Source organism: Pan paniscus, chromosome 9, assembly GCF_029289425.2.
Source record: "Pan paniscus chromosome 9, NHGRI_mPanPan1-v2.0_pri, whole genome shotgun sequence".
In the NCBI taxonomy this organism is placed as follows: Eukaryota; Metazoa; Chordata; class Mammalia; order Primates; family Hominidae; genus Pan; species Pan paniscus.
The window spans coordinates 93,420,397-93,441,552 of NC_073258.2; the positions used below are offsets into that span (position 1 = coordinate 93,420,397).

Here is a 21,156-nt window from a genome sequence, read left to right on the forward strand (position 1 = left end):
TGTAAAAGTCAGGAGTATGTTCTCTGCCCCGCTTTTGTGCCAGGCCTTATATTGACTATTGCCCATACATGCTGGTTACAGGCAAAGTCTCCTTTCCTTATGAAGAACCGTGTGCTATCTGTGTCATTGTGCGTTGTTGCCAGTCTCTTTGATGGCCATGTGCACTGCTGTGCTTGTCACTACAGAAGTGTGAAGCATCTTCTCTGCAGCTTCTGATCCTGCCGTGTCTGCTGCACTGAAGCTCATAATCTGCGGGAGAAGATGCCACTGGGGATTAAAGCGCCAGCAGCATCATTTTATTCATTTGTCTGACTGTGCTAATTTGCCAGTATCTTAGGAAGAAAATACTACTACAGAGCAATGGTTTTCAATCCTATGGTCATGACAAAAGCTTTGAGACCACACACACCCACTATACACACCAATCAACTCTCGTTTCCATTTTTTCCCATTATATCTAGGACTAGTTGGTGCTTTCAATTGAAAATTTGCAGGTACTGCAAACCCAGAGAAAAATGTTCTCTTCCTGGAATATGAGATAACTTGATGAGATGATGCTGCGATTCTGTGATTGTCACTACAATAATGTAATAGGGATTGTATTGCAGCATTAATTATTTCAATAGCTGAGTGGGAAATGAGAAAATATGTTTCCTTTGGTTACGGTTTACGAGTAATATTATGTAACTTTGCACTGGAAATAACTTAAACTGTGTGCCTTAAAATTAGTTTTAAATTGAAATGGGAAGCTGTGGTTATTTGAAGATGTTTTTCTTTTTTATTAAGCCAAGTGCCCTCTGGGATAACAGTTTGCGTACCTCTAACTCCTGGGCCAAATCTAGTTTTTCTTTAAGGCTTGTATTGGTTTGTTCATTCAGGTGTGTCTAGGCCACCTTCTGGTCATTTCCTTTTCAGCTAACACCCAGAGCCAAGCTCAGCAGAGAACTTGCTCTCTTATCACTGCCCCTTTGTGCCTTGTGTCTGAGCAGACAAGGAAAGCAGTGGCCTGTGTTGACTAATCCTGGCAGCTACTCTTCTTCCTCAAGACTGGGTCAGAGCCCTGCTCAGTCATTGGCAGAATCAGCAGGATTCACAGACTCATTCCAAGGCTTTTATGCAGTTCTGTGTTTTTAATGAAAAACACACAAACACACATAAAATCACCACACTCACCACAGACCTTACATTATGTCGTTCCTTTCTATAGCCTATTGGTTAAGAGTGTGATTTTGCATTTATATCCCAGCTCTGCCACTAGTGGCTTGTGACCAGGCAAGGTAAGCATAAACCTTAACAGCCTTGGTCTGCTCGGTTTAAAAATAGGACTGATAATAGTACTGTTTATTGTGGATTACGGTGAGTGTTATATGAGGTCATGAAGGCACAGTGCTTAATTCAGCACCTGGGACGTAATAAGTGCTCAACAAATGTTGGCTATGATGATTGTTTTATGAGTTTGCTCATAGCCAACTCAGTTTACTGTAGAGGGCTGCACTTTTCTGGAAACCATATCAAGTAAAGGCTATTCTCCTGTTGTGCATAACCTGGAGGAAGAGGATTCAAGGTGACTTATGTCCAGGCTCTTCTTTTAAATTTTTGCTATTCTTTTAGCTGTTATCTACCAGACTCCTGGATGTTTTCCCACCAGTCACGTGCCCTGTGCCTTGCTTGCCGTCATCCTCTCTGTCCTTGCCCTCACCATTTGTCTCAGTGCCTACAATGCCTCCGTGGGTCATTTCCATCTAAGTCGTTTCTATTCTTCAGCCCATTTCCTTGGCAAAGATGGTATGTTTTTATCAAGTCCTATTCCTGACACTGAATTCTCATAATCCTTTGGTTCTCTTTTTCTGTTTACATGCCTCCCTACCCATTGAAAAGCTGTGGTGATTTGTTAATTAATTCATGTATTCATCTTCTGATATCAGAAATATCTGTGAGGCCCTACACTGAGCGCGGTACTCTCCAAGGTGCTGGAATACTACAAGGAACCTTTGTTTCATGAACATGCTTAAGTTTCCACACCCAGTTTATCATGCTGTAACTCTGGGTCCCTGCAGTCCTTGGTTGTAACTGCTCTTTTTAGGCTGCCAAGCCCACCACAGGAGAGAAAAAGGTCACAGAATTGCTAATCAGCTCCATTACATATTATTCCTCGAAAATGCTCCATGATTGCCCAATTATAACACTCATAACACCCTAAAATGAAACGTACCATTTACATATCTGTCTCCCAGCTCTGCCCTGAGCTCCTGACACTGCCTCATTTGTTTATGCCCCGATCTAAACCTGGCTTAGAGTAGGGATTCAATGAATATTTGTTGAATTCATATCAACTCATTCATATCTTGTTTTCAGCTTTGTAACTGGTCTCTAACTTCTGCTTGGCAAACCCATTTTTCATAGTTTTCATCTTTCTTTCGCTATCTATTGCATTCTTCCCTGTTTCTACTTGAAACTTTTCTACTTTCCTGTACAGCCCCTCCTCCATCTTCACCTTCTGCAGAATAACTTGGTTCAGATTTTATGGAGGATGTTGACTCCATCTGACGTAAGTTTCCTGGCCTTACCATTATGCTGCTTATTACCTTCATGGTACCTCACCACCACCCTGTTATAGGAGCCAGAGAAGTGACCTCAGGTCTTTCCGTCTCCCAGGATTCCCCTCCACCTGTGACTCCCACTGTGCCGGGGCTGATGACCTGTAATAAAGCAAAGACTTAAAGAGAGTTTGTTGAATCCCTTTCCAAGGAGCTGTTCAGATTACTTACCTTAGACTGACAAGATTTCGTGGTGCGGTGGCTCCATACATTGTATCGCCATGTCCCCACTGCTGTGACCAACTCTCAAGCCAGAAGTCAGCCAGATTTCTCTCCAGTTGAACCCCAGGCCACTGATCTCCTTAGCTCTGACCTTCCCAAGATGAGGTTGGTCCATTCTTGATAAATTCTGTGTCAGATTCTGTGCCCCACCTGAATCCAGCCATGCTGCAGGTATAGACTGCAGCTCTCTGCCCCAGTCAGACTGTAGGATGCCTTTAAATTCCTGAGCATTAGTGGAGGTGATAAAACTTGCACTTTTGTCCTGATGTGGAAGGGAGGAAAATGAAATCCTGTGATGTCTTAAAATGTCCTGAAATCTTGGCCTATGATATACTAGGAACCTAGAAATGTTCTGAATTTAATAAGGAAAATAAAAGAGCCAATCCTCTATTCCTGAGGGCTAACTTATTTGGAGTGAAGATTCACCAGGATTGCCTTTGACAAAATGTGAGCCTGAAGGCTCTTGCCACATATTTTATGAGCCTTATTTTGGAGTGGCTTCTTTTATTTGGCCAGGCTAGATATCTCCTGTTATCACATTCAGGCATTTGCTGCTGCCCCCTGGTTTGTGAGACATGCTTAGAGATATGAATCAGCCTATAAAGCGCATCTTTCTTTAGGAAAGTCCTGGGCTTGCCAGGCATGCAAAAGACTGTGATCCCCAGGAGAGCAGAGGGTACTTTCTGTCCTCACAGAGGCACTTAGTTGTCAGGATGCTTATTCCAGGAAGCTTAATTACAAACCACTGATAGGAATTTATTTTAGTAACTATAGAAAATGTTTATTTAGGTAAGAGGGAATTCTCCATTCCTGAAGATAAGCTCTTGCTTAACTAGCATTCAATTACTTTTCAAATGGTCTCAGAAGCCAAAGTGTGAGTGTGGTATGTGATAGATTCATATGTGCACGTGTTGTGTTTATGTGTGTGTGTGTGTGTGTGTATGCACGTGTGTGTTTAAGCTGCTGAGTACTTAAAACCTGCTTTTGTATTGTGATGGTTATTTCTAGTAGGAAATAAGGCTGTCCAATTTATCTCTGGCACTGAGCAAGCCCTATTTGTCTCTGGCATGAAGCAGGCTTAGCTCATCTGGTGCTGTCTCTGGTTATCATACCGCTCAGCAGGGGTAATTTGTTTTGTTTTATTTCTGTCCCGAAAGGTAATTAATAATACAAGGACAAAATTGTTTGTGTAGTGTTTTTATATTTTTGATTACCCAAAGAAGTATTTTTCAGGAGCCTTTCCAAATAGCTGCTTTGCACCTGGCTGGAAAACTGTACTCCTCGGTGACAAAGAGCTAACTTTTGGAACCCTTCCAGGGATCCAATTCTTTACCTTCATGCACCTCTGAGCCCCATTCAATGTGGGTCAAGGAGGATTTTTAGAGGGTATTAATATCAGTGAAAAGTCTTTGGTGCATAGTAACACTGAGCCAGAATGATTTTCTGGCTTCTGGCAGTGATTTAAAGAAATCCTTTGGAACGCTGTTACACGCTAGGTGTCCTGCTAAGTTCCTTCTATACATCTTACTTAATTGTCACAACAACCAATAAGGTTGCTATTACTATTCTCCATTTAAGAGGTGAGGAAATTGAGATTTATGATAATATAGTATTTAAAACATGCTTTTTGTTATTTGTGTGTGCGTGTATTTTTTTGGTAACAGTTTAATTAGATGTCATTCACATACCATACAATTCACCTATTCAGATTGTTCAGTTCAATGGTTTTTAGATATATTCAGTTGTGCAACCTTCACCACAATGTATTTTAGAACACTTATATCACCTCAAAAAGAACCTTATACCCTTTAGCTCTCTTATGCCCTGAGCCCCAAGCAACAACTAACCTACTTTCTCTTTATATATATTTCTTATGCTGGGTGCTTGTTTACTTATTTTCCTTTTTTTTTTTTTTTTTTGAAACAGGGTCTTGCTCTGTTGCCCAGGCTGGAATGCAGTGGCATGATCATAGCTCACTGCAATCTCGAACTCCTGGATTCAAGGGATACCCCTGCCTCAGCCTCTTGAGTAGCTGGGACTATAGGCATGCACCGCCATGCCCAGCTAATTTTTTAAATAGTTGAGAGTCTCACTATGTTGCCCAAGCTGGTCTTGATCTCCTGGTCCCAAATGATCCTCTTCCTCTGCCTCCCAAGCACTGGAATTACAGGCATGAGCCACTGTGCCCAGCCCTTATGCTGGACATTTCATATGAATTTCATGTAAGTGGAATCATGTAACATATAGTCTTTTGTGACTGGTTTCTTTCACTTAGCATAATGTTTTTAAGGATCATTTGTGTTGTGTGTATCAGTATTTCATTTCTTTTTATGGCTGAATGTTGTATGCATACATCACCTTTTGTTTATCCATTCATCAGCTGATGGACGTTTGGATTGTTTCTGTCTTTTGACTATTAGAAACAAGGATATGAATATATATAAGTTTTGTATATATATATATTTTCACTTTTCTTACAAATATATCAAGGAACAGAATTGTTGGAGCATATGGTTACTACTCCGTGTTTAATTTTTTGAAGAACCTCCCTACTGGTTTCCAAAGCGGCTGCACCATTATACATCCCACTATCAGTCTATGAGCATTTCAGTTTTTCCACACACTCCTTAAAACTCATCTGACTTTTTGTTTTTAGCCATCATACTGGATGTTAAGTGGTATCTTATTGTGATTTCGATTTACATTTGCCTAATGGCCAATGATGTTGAACATTTCATGTTCTTCTTAGGTCATTGGTATGTCTTCTTTGGAGAAATGTCTGTTTAAGTACTTTAAAATTGAGCTATTTTTCTTCTTATTAGTGAGTTGTAATAGTTATTTATATGTACTAGATAGAAGACCCGTGTCAGATATATGATTTACAAATATTTGGCTTGTCTTTTACTTTCTTGATAGGGGCATTTGAAGAACAATGGGTTTTCATTTTAATTTTAATAAAGTCTAGTTTTTTTTTATTTGTATTGCTTGTGATTTTGCTTTTGCGTCTAACAGCCCATTGCCAAATCCAAGGTCACAAAAATTTACCCCTGTGTTTTCCTTCTTACTTTTGTTGTTCTAAGATATATTTTTCTTTATATGGGCATATTCTCTGGTTGTAGAATCTTGGAATTTGATCACATGGCTATTTAAAACAATAAAAAGAAAAAGACTCTGTTTATGCTGTGTATGATCACAAAAACTTGTGTCATTCAGTTTTAGTGTTGGGCTTTCTAAATACCTCATTCTGCTCATCAGACATCATTTTTGTTCACTGTAGGTGCTGGCAGATCTCTGGTTGGAACTTTGTTGTTATTCATTGGTCAGTTTATGAATGAGTCAGATATTTCAGCTTCTGTGTTTTATCTGATCCTTATACTTCTTTTCTGTTATTCCATTGTTCCCTCTAATTGGCCTTATAAAAGTATTTCTGCAGAAATACCAGAGTATTTACTGCAAAAACTTTTCATACTTTAAAAATGCCAAAAGAAGCTTTTAGAAAAGGAAGAATACCTGTCAATGTGGTACTCTCTTATATTAACAACTTTTTTGACAGAATGTTTAAAAAGTGATTTAAGGCTGGGTAGGCAGCACTTATCTGTGGGAAAGAAAATTTTCAGTTACTTAATAGCCTGTCTGAGGCACTTGCAAGGAAAATTCTCCAAATTTCAGACATTTTTGTCACCACAGCACCCTAGTGAATATAGCATGGCTGATACTTTTACAGCTATTCCTTCAGTATTGACAGTCTTTCAGATCCTTCTACTTCGCGCGCGTGTGTGTGTGTGTGTTTACCCAAAATGCTTCCATTATGATGCTTACCTACCTTATGTATTAATAATGTTCTGAGAGCTGGTTGAAGGAAAGTGTGACATTTATACAAAGAAAAGTCAATTATTTGTTTAATATTGATAAAATTTCCATAAAAGTCTAAGCATTTGAAAATACTTGAGAGTACTGAAATATATTTCTTTACATATAGGACTTTAATCCTATAAAAAATCTTGTCTCTCATACTTCTTGTGACTTCCTTCTTTCGTTTTCTCAGAGGGAGTATTGGTTTGTTTCAAACTGGCATCAACATTTTGATTCTTTTATTATCTATTTATTTATTTATCATTTATTTATTTATTTATTTATTTATTTATTTATTTATTTATTTTTGAGACGGAGTCTCGCTCTGTCCCCCAGGCTGGAGTGCAGTGGCACAATCTTGGCTCACTGCAGCCTCCACCTCCAGGGTTCAAGCAATTCTCCTGCCTCAGCCTCCCAAGTATCTGGGATTGCAGGCGTGCACCACCACACCCAGCTAATTTTTGTATTTTTAGTAGAGACAGGGTTTCATCACGTTGGCCACGCTGATCTCGAACACCTGGCCTCAAGTGATCCACCCATCTCAGCCCCCCAAAGTGCTGGGATTACAGGCGTGAACCACCATGCCTGGCCTACCATTTGGATAATTTTAAACAATAAATAAGAACGTCTCCTGCTCATGAAGTAGGAGTATTTGTGTCTACATTTATTCATTAAAGTGGGTAATTAAATTCCCTGCCTAGGGTCATTGTTACTTTCTACCTCTTTGCTGTTTTCTGGATGGTTTCACCTCCCCACAGGCAGTATTCACTAATCCCTTTCCTGACTTTCCTTAACTCTGATTATCACTTTTAAGCCCTTCAGTAACAAATATTCAGTTTTTACATATATGAATCAGTACTTGGGTGTTTATATTCATATGCAATTTATATTTATTTTCATATACAATACCTCCTATTTGTATCATATACAATACTTCCTACCATATAGAATGGGAAATTCCTTATGGAAGCTATCCTATCTTCTCTCTCTCTTTCTCTACATTCTGTTTCTCACGTATTTTCCCTTGCATATAGAAGGCCAAGATAAATACGTACGGATTTTATTTCATGTTCTCCCAGTTACTCTGATGTAAATTTCTTAACTTTGCTGAGCCTCAGTCTTCTTACCTGTAAAGTGGATATACTATCTCACAATGTGTATAGGTCAGGGTTCTCCAGAGAAACAGAATGAATAGTATATATATGAGGAGATTTATTATGGGAATTGGCTCACACAATGATGGAGGATAAGAAGTCCCATGATATGCTATCTGCAAGCTGGAAAACCAGGAAAGCTGATGGTGCAATTCAGTTAGAGTCAGAAGGCCTAAGAATTAGAGGGTGAAGGGCAGGGGCATAAGGGACTCTGTTATAATTCCTGGAGTTTGAAGGCCCAAGAACCATAAACTCTGATGTCTAAGGATAGGAGAAGATGTTGATGTTTCAGTTAAAGAAAATAGAGTGAGAGAAAATTTGCCTGGATTTTCTTATATCTGGCCCTCAACAGATTGGATGCTGTCCACTCACACAGGTGAGGGTGGATTATTATTCAGTCTACTAATTAAAACGCTAATCTCTTCTAGAAACACCCTCACAGACACACCTAGAAATAATGTTTTTACCAGCTATCTGGGCACCCTTTGGCCCACTCAAGTTGATGCATAAAATTAACCATCATACAGTGCTATAGTACATATGAATTGAAAAAAAAATTTTTGAACAGCTTTGAATTTGGGGCCAAATTTAGAAAGAGCTGGAGAATGTGGCTTCTGCCTGTTATTTCTTTGTTACGTTGTACCCATGGATTCTCCTCTTACAAGTCCAGTATCATCTGTGGAGTAATTGCTCAGAAAATATTTTCTAATTGGCTTCTGGGTAGCTACTTCATTATCTGAATATAAAAATAATTCTCTGTGCATAATATGGACTATATATAAGCAACAGCAAATATGTGAGTAAGAGGGAGGGACTGTAAGTAATGCTAGTGATTGACTAACACAGTGGCCTTCCAACTTTTTGATCATGTACTTTTATAAGTAAAACATTTTGAGCAGGCATTCCCCCAATATTTTGTGATTGACTGAAACATAGATTTATATTAGTCAACTTCAGACACTACCAGGTTATTCAAATATATTATTGTAATTATTACTAACAGTAATAAAAATTATCGGTGTTCTTTAAGTTTCAGTCAAGAGATATGAATGAGGATAGGCATCATGATAACTTACTCATTTTCACTGAGAAGTTCAAGAAATTCTTGAGACTGAATTTCTCTCGACTTATCCTACTTCGAAACCCAGCTTAAAATTCATACCCACAAAGGGAAGCCCATCAGACTAACAGCAGATCTCTCGGCAGAAACTCTACAAGCCAGAAGAGAGTGGGGGCCAATATTCAACATTCTTAAAGAAAAGAATTTTCAACCCAGAATTTCATATCCAGCCAAACTAAGCTTCATAAATGAAGGAGAAATAAAATACTTTACAGACAAGCAATGCTGAGAGATTTTGTCACCACCAGGCCTGCCCTAAAAGAGCTCCTAAAGGAAGCACTAAACATGGAAAGGAACAACCGGTACCAGCCGCTGCAAAATCATGCCAAAATGTAAAGACCATCGAGACTAGGAAGAAACTGCATCAACTAACGAACAAAATAACCAGCTAACATCATAATGACAAGATCAAATTCACACATAACAGTATTAAATTTAAATGTAAATGGACTAAATGCTCCAATTAAAAGACACAGACTGGCAAGTTGGATAAAGAGTCAAGACCCATCAGTGTGCTATATTCAGTAAACCCATCTCACATGCAGAGACACACATAGGCTCAAAATAAAAGGATGAAAGAAGATCTATCAAGCAAATGGAAAACAAAAAAAGGCAGGGGTTGCAATCCTAGTCTCTGATAAAACAGACTTTAAACCAACAAAGATCAAAAGAGACAAAGAAGGCCATTACATAATGGTAAAGGGATGAATTCAACAAGAAGAGCTAACTATCCTAAATATATATGCACCCAATACAGGAGCACCCAGATTCATAAAGCAAGTCCTGAGTGACCTACAAAGAGACTTAGACTCCCACACATTAATAATGGGAGACTTTAACACCCCACTGTCAACATTAGACAGATCAACGAGACAGAAAGTCAACAAGGATACCCAGGAATTGAACTCAGCTCTGCACCAAGTTGACCTAATAGACATCTACAGAACTCTCCACCCCAAATCAACAGAATATACATTTTTTTTCAGCACCACACCACACCTATTCCAAAATTGACCACATAGTTGAAGTAAAGCTCTCCTCAGTAAATGTAAAAGAACAGAAGTTATAACAAACTATCTCTCAGACCACAGTGCAATCAAACTAGAACTCAGGATTAAGGAACTCACTCAGAACTGCTCAACTACATGGAAACTGAACAACCTGCTCCTGAATGACTACTGGGTACATAATGAAATGAAGGCAGAAATAAAGATGTTCTATGAAACCAACGAGAACAAAGACACAACATACCAGAATCTCTGGGACACATTCAAAGCAGTGTGTACAGGGAAATTTATAGCACTAAATGCCCACAAGAGAAAGCAGGAAAGATCCAAAATTGACACCCTAACATCACAATTAAAAGAACTAGAAAAGCAAGAGCAAACACATTCAAAAGCTAGCAGAAGGCAAGAAATAACTAAAATCAGAGCAGAACTGAAGGAAATAAAGACACAATAAACCCTTCAAAAAATTAATGAATCCAGGAGCTGGTTTTTTGAAAGGATCAACAAAATTGATAGACCGCTAGCAAGACTAATAAATAAAAAAAGAGAGAAGAATCAAATAGATGCAATAAAAAATGATAAAGGGGATATCACCACCGATCCCACGGAAATACAAACTACCATCAGAGATTACTACAAACACCTCTACACAAATAAACTAGAAAATCTAGAAGAAATGGATAAATTCCTCGACACATACACTCTCCCAAGACTAAACCAGGAAGAAGTTGAATCTTTGAATAGACCAATAACAGGAGCTGAAATTGTGGCAATAATCAATAGCTTACCAACCAAAAAGAGTCCAGGACCAGATGGATTCACAGCCGAATTCTACCAGAGGTACAAGGAGGAACTGGTACCATTCCTTCTGAAACTATTCCAATCAATAGAAAAAGAGGGAATCCTCCCTAACTCATTTTATGAGGCCAGCATCATCCTGATACCAAAGCTGGTCAGAGACACAACCAAAAAAGAGAATTTTAGACCAATATCCTTGATGAACATTGATGCAAAAATCCTCCATAAAATACTGGCAAACCGAATCCAGCAGCACATCAAAAAGCTTATCCACCATGATCAAGTGGGCTTCATCCCTGGGATGCAAGGCTGGTTCAATATACACAAATCAATAAATGTAATCCAGCATATAAACAGAGCCAAAGACAAAAACCACATGATATCTCAATAGATGCAGAAAAGGCCTTTGACAAAATTCAACAACCCTTCATTCTAAAAACTCTCAGTAAATTAGGTATTGATGGGACATATCTCAAAATAATAAGAGCTATCTATGACAAACCCACAGCCAATATCGTACTGAATGGGCAAAAACTGGAAGCATTCCCTTTGAAAACTGGCACAAGACAGGGATGCCCTCTCTCACCACTCCTATTCAACATAGTCTTGGAAGTTCTGGCTAGGGCAATAGGCAGGAGAAGGAAATAAAGGGTATTCAATTAGGAAAAGAGGAAGTCGAATTGTCCCTGTTTGCAGATGACATGATTGTATATCTAGAAAACCCTATTGTCTCAGCCCAAAATCTCCTTAAGCTGATAAGCAACTTCAGCAAAGTCTCAGGATACAAAATCAATGTACAAAAATCACAAGCATTCTTATACACCAATAACAGACAAACAGAGAGCCAAATCATGAGTGAACTCCCATTCACAATTGCTTCAAAGACAATAAAATACCTAGGAATCCACCTTACAAGGGACGTGAAGGAACTCTTCAAGGAGAACTACAAACCACTGCTCAATGAAATAGAAGAGGATACAAACAAATGGAAGAACATTCCATGCTCATGGGTAGGAAGAATCAATATCGTGAAAATGGCCATACTGCCCAAGGTAATTTATAGATTCAATGCCATCCCCATCAAGCTACCAATGACTTTCTTCACAGAATTGGAAAAAAACTACTTTAAAGTTCATATGGAACCAAAAAAGAGCCCGCATCGCCAAGTCAATCCTAAGCCAAAAGAACAAAGCTGGAGGCATCACACTACCTGACTTCAAACTATACTACAAGACTACAGTAACCAAAACAGCATGGTACTGGTACCAAAACAGAGATATAGATCAATGGAACAGAACAGAGCCCTCAGAAATAACACCGTATATGTACAACTATCTGATCTTTGACAAACCTGAGAAAAACAAGCAATGGGAAAGGATTCCCTATTTAATAAATGGTGCTGGGAAAACTGGCTGGCCATATGTAGAAAGCTGAAACTGGATCCCTTCCACACACCTTATACAAAAATCAATTCAAGATGGATTAAAGACTTAAACGTTAGACCTAAAACCATAAAAACCCTAGAAGAAAACCTAGACATTTCCATTCAGGACATAGGCATGGGCAGGGACTTCATGTCTAAAACACCAAAAGCAATGGCAACAAAAGCCAAAATTGACAAATGGGATCTAATTAAACTAAAGAGCTCCTGCACAGCAAAAGAAACCGCCATCAGAGTGAACAGGCAACCTACAAAATGGGAGAAAATTTTCACAACCTACTCATCTGACAAAGGGCTAATATCCAGAATCTACAATGAACTCAAACAAATTTACAAGAAAAAAACAAACAACCCCATCAAAAAGTGGGCGAAGGACATGAACAGACACTTCTCAAAAGAAGACATTTATGCAGCCAAAAAACACATGAAAAAATGCTCACCATCACTGGCCATCAGAGAAATGCAAATCAAAACCACAATGAGATACCATCTCACACCAGTTAGAATGGCAATCATTAAAAAGTCAGGAAACAACAGGTGCTGGAGAGGATGTGGAGCAATAGGAACACTTTTACACTGTTGGTGGGACTGTAAACTAGTTCAACCATTGTGGAAGTCAGTGTGGCTATTCCTCAGGGATCTAGAACTAGAAATACCATTTGACCCAGCCATCCCATTACTGGGTATATACCCAAAGGACTATAGATCATGCTGCTATAAAGACACATGCACACGTATGTTTATTGTGGCACTATTCACAATAGCAAAGACTTGGAACCAACCTAAATGTCCAACAATGATAGACTGGATTAAGAAAATGTGGCACATATACACCATGGAATACTATGCAGCCATAAAAAATGATGAGTTCATGTTCTTTGTAGGGACATGGATGAAATTGGAAATCATCATTCTCAGTAAACTATCACAAGAACAAAAAACCAAGCACCGCATATTCTCACTCATAGGTGGGAATTGAACAATGAGAACACATGGACACAGGAAGGGGAAGGGAACATCACACTCTGGGGACTGTTGTGGGGTGGGGGGAGGGGGAGGGATAGCATTGGGAGATACACCTAATGCTAGATGACGAGTTAGTGGGTGCAGCGCAACCGCATGGCACATGTATACATATGTAACTAACCTGCACATTGTGCACATGTACCCTAAAACTTAAAGTATAATAATAATAATAAAAAATTCATGCCATTCAGTCAATCCGCAAATATTTATTGAATGTCTCCTAGGCCACCTGACACTATTCTAGGCACTGAGAATATACCAAGGAACAAATCAGTAAGATGTCTGTCATTATGCAAATCAACCTGTTAGTAGAGAATCAGCAGAGTGGAGGCAATCACAATGCATTTTGCAATTTCTGAATACGTTTACGTTCCCCCAAGATAAGAAGAATTTAAATGTTACTGATATTAATATGCATATTAACATGGACATTGTCCCTTTATCCATGAATTAGATAGTGACCTACCAGGTGCAATATTTGTAGTATCCGGATGGCATGATGAGATAGTGGGAAGTAGACTAGTGAGTACATTTTTATATTGTGTGTATAACTTATAGTGAGGAAAAATCATTTATGTATGACATTGCCTCACGGGGATTGATGCTAGCAATGGAAAGAACATGAAATTTGTTCCTCTTAGACCCTAGTACACAAAACTGTAAGAAAATCTCAGGCAACATTTAGAACATTTTGATTAGACTGATTATAATGTAGTCCTTCAAACCCTTGAATGTCATTCCATTGCTAACAGAATAAAGTCCATACTCCTTCACCTGGCATGCAAGATATTCACTCTCTGCCTCCTGCCTGCTTTGCTAGTCTTGTTAACTCCTTTTTCACATTTGTACATGTCTTGAATGTCATCTTCACCCTATTTATCCAACAGTTTCCAACTCGTCCTTCAAAACTCTGCTGAAAGATCTTCCCCTCTGCAGTCTTCCCAGATGTTTCCAGACAGGTACTCACAGTGTGCTCTGACCTCAGGTGGTATCTTCATGTGGATACCTGTCAACCCTCAGGTCACTGTATTTTGATTATCTTTACCTCTCTCTTCCCCTCACTAGACTGTAAACTGGTAACACAAACCTGTCCTCATGAAAACGAAGGCAATTTTACTTTGGGAGGAATTTTAGATACAGCTTAATTGTGGGGGGTTGAAAGGTCTCTCCCAGTCAGCTGTCACATAACTGAACTTCACTGTGCTTATTTCCAAGCCCTCTGTTTGCAAGTAGAAGCTTCTCATGACTTCAGTATAGCCCAGTGGCTGAGACCAGGTGTCAGTCAGCCTGGAGCAATCCCTGCTGTATTGCATACTAGCTCCGTGATCTTATGTTACTTAACCTCTTTGTGCCTTCATTTCCTTCTCAGTAAAATGAAGATAACAAGCGTACCTATTTTATAGCATTGCTGTGAGGTGGGAATGATGTGAAAGTGCATGCAAAGCCCTCAGAACATTCAGTAAATGCTAGCTACTGTTGTTAAAATGCATAGTCTATGCAATCACACATAAGTATGCCTAGCCTTCGGCCAAAGTATAAATGACGTATCAGGCTTTTGTTTGTTTTGAGGAAGCCTGATGAGGGGGACAGAGGGAAGGAATGTTAACTCAGAAAGAAAAGTAACGAAAGTTGAGAACAAGGCCTCAAAAACACTATTGCCTCAGTTTTCCCAAGAGAAATCGGTGAGTTTGGTAGATTTCCAGTTGTACTGGTGGGAAATTGAGCAGAAACACTGGCACTCATGTAATTTTTGTTCTTGTTCTTTCTATTGTTGTTTTCTCCAAGAGAAATTGTTAACTTTGCTGTATATCCCACCGTATTCATGAGAAATGTAGTGGGAACCCCACTGCATTAAAGTCCCCCCTTTACTTGTATCATTTTGCATATTTAATAGAGCTAAGATGCTTGCTGCCTTCATTAGGAGCTTGCTGTATGCAGTGGGAATTGCAAGCCTCCACCATCTCAGTGGCTCATCTCAGTAATTGGTTGGAAAAGTGATTTCCAACAGCTCATGCTCTCTGGAGCTATGACTTTGAGCACTTCATCTCACCACAGGCCTCCTTGTCAGCCTGTGATATGTTATGGCTCTCTTTTGTCTGACCGTATGTATTCTTTCATTGTCTCTGACAGCAGGGTCTCTGAAATCCACAATTTTGGTTGGTGATGAGAACTGAGGTCAGTGTTTATTTGACAGTCATTTTGGTGCCATGTAGTAAAATTGAGCAATGGCTGTTGAGTAAAGAACACGGTGAATATGCAGCAATTGGCAAGTATGGAAAACTATAATTGATTTAAGTTGAATTCACTCCTGAGCCTCATTCCCTCACAGTGCTTTCCAGTGTCTGCCAAGTGGTAATAAGAGATTCAAACTTTGTATCTCTCCTCTAGACTGTGACATTCTTGAAGACAAGCCAGTCCTTGGTCATCTTGTACTTGCACATAAAGCAGATTGAGCATATATGAAGTTCTCATCAAATGTCCAATGAAGGATTGTGTGTGAGGCAGGATCTAAGCATGGTGTTGGATAATCATTAATGATGTCACCTTGAGAAATTTTCATGAAGTTTTGATTATGAAAATTTGAGAACATATGCACAAGGGAAGAGAACAGTGGAATGGGCCCTTGTATACCCATCCTCCAGTTTCAACAGCCATCCATCCTTAGCCACTCTTGTTTCATTTATACTGATTTTACCCATCAGAATATTCTAAAGAAAACCTATAGGTAAGATTTGGGTATTTATGTGCAGATAATTCCATATATTAAATAAATGCACTGCTTAATTTACATTGCCAGCCTTCAAGGGATATTTGCTAAGAGCAAGCTCTATACAGCATTTTTCATGCCTCAGATTGAAAAAGGCACCATCCCTATCTGTTTGCACACTGTTTTGACCACAAAGAACCAGTCGTTTTCAGGGTTTCTCAAGATTCTCATTGCTTAATAGCTTGTGGAACTAAACTATGAGCAAGATATGATTTCAGTGTCAAAGTGTGGAAGCTTGCTCATTTGTTCCTTCGTTCCTTCATTCAGTAAACACGTGTAAGAACATGTCTCCCCATGGAATTGCTGTGGGGATGAAATGCCTGTCATCTAATGAGTGGTCAGTAAAAGTTATTACCATTTTATGATTATTCTGTACCAGAGACCGTGCTGGGTCCTAAGATTAAAAATCAAAAACAAACAAACAAAAATTTAAAATCCAAACTTTTTCTTAGTCTTTTTCTAAAACTCTTTGTCTAAAATGATTTAGGATCATTTTAGAGATCCTAAAGAGAGCCTAAATATGAAGAATGAATTAGGGGGAAAGAGGTAAGGAATAGGAGCCTAGAAAAGGGAACTGGATGGACAAGATACATATGGTTAGAGTGAGGCTCTGGTAGGATTCCTTTCCCTGCTTCTTAAGGATGGCATGTACTCTCCCAAGCCCATACTATTCCATGCTGGGGCACAGGCAGCTAGGGGTGAGGGAAGGGTGGGCAAAGGATGCCTGCTGGCCTCAGAATTAGTGACAAGCAGCAGCTATGACCGCAGGACCTGCACCTCACACCCAACAGTCATCAGGATCCTAACTGCCCTAGTGGAGCACAGTTCAGCCTGTTAGCCCCAACTGCAAAGGTCACTTTTTCATAGTGTGACTTTCACCACCATCCATTAGCACCTCACTTCTCTTTGCAGTTTTTACTATGACTTAGTATACATTTTGTGAAACATCATCTTTGGCCTAAAATTTGGGTATGTGATTCCGTTGAATACTCACTTACGTGTCTTTTGCATAGGTCTGGTAAGACTCGCATAGCCACTCACATTTCTTCTTTCTCTCTATATGTGTTTCTCTCTCTGCATCTCCTTTAGCACTTAGCTCTTCTTTCCTGGTTCTTAGTTTTCTTTATCTATATCTCCCTTCTTCTTTGTGGCTCCTTCCCAATTTTGACTTCCTTCTGCATTTGATTTCTTTCTTTACTCACTATCCTGTTTTTTCTCAGCTTTCTTCTTGGGTGCCTATGCAAGGGCATTCAGGGATGTAGCGTTTTTGCACTTCTGAAAACATCAGAGAACTTTAACATTTCACTGTCCCATATTTGGGGATAGAAAGAGAGCTTGAAGCCTCACCCTTAAATTGAGGTGTGGCTCTTACAGCCCTGACAGGTGCCTTACCATGTACTCTTTTGTTCATTTGGATGCTGGCAGCCGAGTGTTCCATGTGCCTGGCACTGGAGATTCCTGTGAGTGTGAAAAAGACATGGCCCCTGCCCTTATGGGGCTCACCATCCAGTGTACCTTATGGTGAAATGCTGTGCCCCTAAAAGACATTGAATGACAGCTCCAATTGAGTGATCTTACTGGGGGACCTATTATTTTCAAGATATGTACTATTTACTTAGGTTACAGTATCATTCTATCATCAAATTTCATGGGTAATTTTTATGTACAAAAGCTGATAGATTCTGAGATGAGATCCAGCCTGAAGCCAGTCAGGATGAAATGATAACCCTGAACATGTGATGATGAAAATCAAGTGAAATGAACACTATGGATAGTTCGATATTTTCTCACCCACACACTAAATGTCAAGGGATGTTTTAAAGAATGCTGTTCTCTGTGCAACTAGAGTAGGTTTTTAATATCTGCCCACGCTTAACAAAAAACTGTCAATATTGCAACCTTAATGATAGAGTGAAATGGAAGATCGCATGTAGCAATGCATTATTATAATCACTAACACATCAGGTGAGGTATACAAATTAACAATCTCACAGGAATGAAAGGATTAAAATGGCTGTGTACATTGAGGTGCTTTTAACTAGTTAACTACTAATTGAACTAGCTGCTGAATGGGTAAGTTGTCCTTGTTCAGCCTATTGGGTTACCATGACAACAGAATCCTTCATCTTCCATAATATACACTGAATTTTTAGTACTTATAATTTAAGCATTTGATTTCCTCATGAGGTGACTGAAAACATGCAGTAGCTTGCTAACCAAATTTTAAAAACTGAGTCCATAAGAAGATGGTGCCTAGAATTCAAGTGAAAAAGAAAAGGCAGATTATTAGAAATATATCCATGTCAAAATTGAGAAATGCCATGGCTTGATTTAGGCAACAATGATTAATTGTACAAAATTGAAGGGAGCCATTTTATCTTCTATCTCCTATTCTATTTTCTTTAATTTTTCTCCACTTTCCCTGCAACTTCAACTGTGTTAATTTAGCAAATTACTGTGGTTTAGGACTTATGCAGGTGCTATCAGGACAGCAATGAAAAAGGATGCCCATTTCTCATAAGCCAACATACTAGTGGGGAAGCATCATTTAAATTACCATCTTGGGTAATAAATACTTAAATAGGTGTGCCGTGGGATGACCCTGAAGGAGTGACTAACTCTGCCTCTCTTTCCTGACTCCCTGAGGATGGCTATGCTGGTTGCGAATTATGGAGGCCTCTTGAAGAGATCACCCCACATCCCAGCAGGAAGACTCTCAGTGGCCCCTAGTAACATCCCTCTGCTTTCTGTTTTATTGGATGTGAACACAAACAACACAATCATTACCGGTTGTAGTGCGCTGAATAGTGGCTTCAAAAAGATATGTCCAAGCTTCAACTCCTGGTGCCTGAGAATGTAACCTTATTTGGAATTAGGGTCTTTGCAGATGTAATTAAGCTAATGATCTTAAGATGATATCATCTTTGATTTAAGATGGGTTGTAAATCTAATGATGAGTGTCCTTATAAGGGACAGAAAAAGAGAAGACATAGAGCTACACAGAGAGAAGAAGGCCATGTGAAGATAGAGGCAGAGGTTAGAGCTATGCAGCCCCAAGCCACAGAATTCCAAGGGTAGCCAGCAGCTGCCAGAAGGTAGGAGAGAGTCATGGGACAGATTCTCCCTCAGAGCCTCCAGAGTGAACCAAACCTGCCAACACCTTGGTTTTGGGCTTCTGGCCTCCAGAACTGTGAGAAAAAAAATGTATGTTGTTTTAAGCCACTGGGTTTGTGGTAATTTGTAATGGCAGCCCCAGGAAACTAATACATTGGTCAATTTAAAAAAATGAATAAAGAAAATTGAAATCACCTAAATGAAGGTTCGCCATTCAGCCACAACTTGTAACTGGCATGTTCCTCTGAAGGCAAATTGAATAAAAGAGCAAACACATATTTTGTCAAGGCTGACATGCATCAAAATATCACAAGGGCCTCAAGAGGGAAGAGAAATTTGATTTATGTCTTCATGCTAGTTGAAAATAGTGTAGCCATGGATGAAGCTGGTTGTCACAGTCTGCCCCACACATCTGTTTAGAAGCGTTATGGTCTTTGGTGGACAAAGTTAAATACAAATGTCTGTGAAAATACTGTAGCAACAGCTTCAGGAAATAAAAATCCCACCTTAAACTCCCCAACCCCACACCAAACATACAAGAGACTGAAATGTGTCCATGGTGCCTGCCAGAGATGACAGAAGTATCTTCTCCCATGAATCCACCCCCTCCAAATCTGTCTGTGGCTCCAAATGCCTTAACCTGGCAGCAGACTCTAGTGGAGGGAGCCCTGTGTCTTGCGTGGCCTCTGCTGTGTGCCTCTGAACCTGGGGCTTAACCTTGCAGGACTTCCATTTCTTCATTGATACAATGGGGAATAATATGAATCACTATGGGAAATGTACTCACCAGTCCCCATAACAGGGGGAGGAAGCAGCTTTATTTCTCTTCCGTGGTTGCTTTGTTTTCTTCTGATACAACCTGTCAATTAGGAAACATCATTTTGGCTCTTACCTTAATGGGTTTGAGGTCAAGCCAAATCATGGTGAGCTTCTAGTAAACATTCTGGACCTTTGACACTCATCTTCATGGACTATGTATTGATTGCTATTTTTAGTATTGATGGCTAATATTTGTGGAGCATTCCTGCACTGCAGGCACTGTGCCAAGTATTTAATATATATTTTTGGCTGCATACCTTATAGCAACCCTGTGATGGGGGTAGTGATGCTCTCATTATCTGCACTTTGCACATAAGCAAACTGAGGCTTCCAGTGTTTCCCTCATTAACTCAAGGTTCCAGCATTATTAAGGAATAGGAATTAAAAGCTGCTAGCCTGCACTTAGATTCGGGTCTGATGGCTTCAGAGCTCAAGCTCTCAGCCACACAAAACATTATGCCTTATGTCTGACTTTTTAAATATGAGTGTCCTTGTTATTTCCCCTTTACCTTGATTTTTTTCCCATTTGTTTGTTAGTTGTCCTGTTGTTTCACTAATATCTTTTAGGTATTTCATGAATTTGGGGGAACAATGCATAAGACTAAGTATAGGTGATGTAAGGATTATTGAGCTAATGTAGGTAGACGCCAACCCATTATCTGGCTCACTAAAGATACACAATCAATACGGTTCTCTTGGCTTCCTATGCAATGCTCACCATCCCCTGTCCCCAGTTGTTTTCTTCTGCTTCTCAGGCAATGACATGAATTGATTGTAAATGATTTCCCGGAAACCACAACAATAATAATACGTTGTATATGAGTGTTAGTTAAATGTGTAAGATGAATCAAATTTGTATTAAAATTATTTCTGTATTAGGTCTTTTATAACTTCAACTTCATTATCTAAGTACAAAGTATATCAATCCTCTCTAAAAACCTTGTAAAAGAATTGTTTTGTGTGTGTAGAGTTCACCCTTTGACAATGTTAACATTTCCTTTAAGCCTCAGTTTCCTTATCTTTAAAATGGGGCTGATAATAGTTACTTCATGGATTTGTCATTATAATTTAGTGATAAGCATATATATGAACTCCACACTTGACACTTCTAAATGGAGTGATAATGTGAATAAATATATACCTCTTTCCTTCTTCCCCTCCCTCTTCCCTGAGAGGGGGTCTTTTTTTTTGTTTGTTTGTTTTACAATTGTTTTTAATCTAAATAAGTTAATAGGCAGA

At 39.2% G+C, this 21,156-nt stretch overlaps 1 protein-coding gene across 3 annotated transcripts in view; it reads left to right on the forward strand.

The window, feature by feature from the left end:
* Positions 1–21,156, forward strand: part of FAT3 (FAT atypical cadherin 3) — a 679,183-nt gene that overhangs the window by 333,448 nt on the left and 324,579 nt on the right. The window lies entirely within an intron of this gene.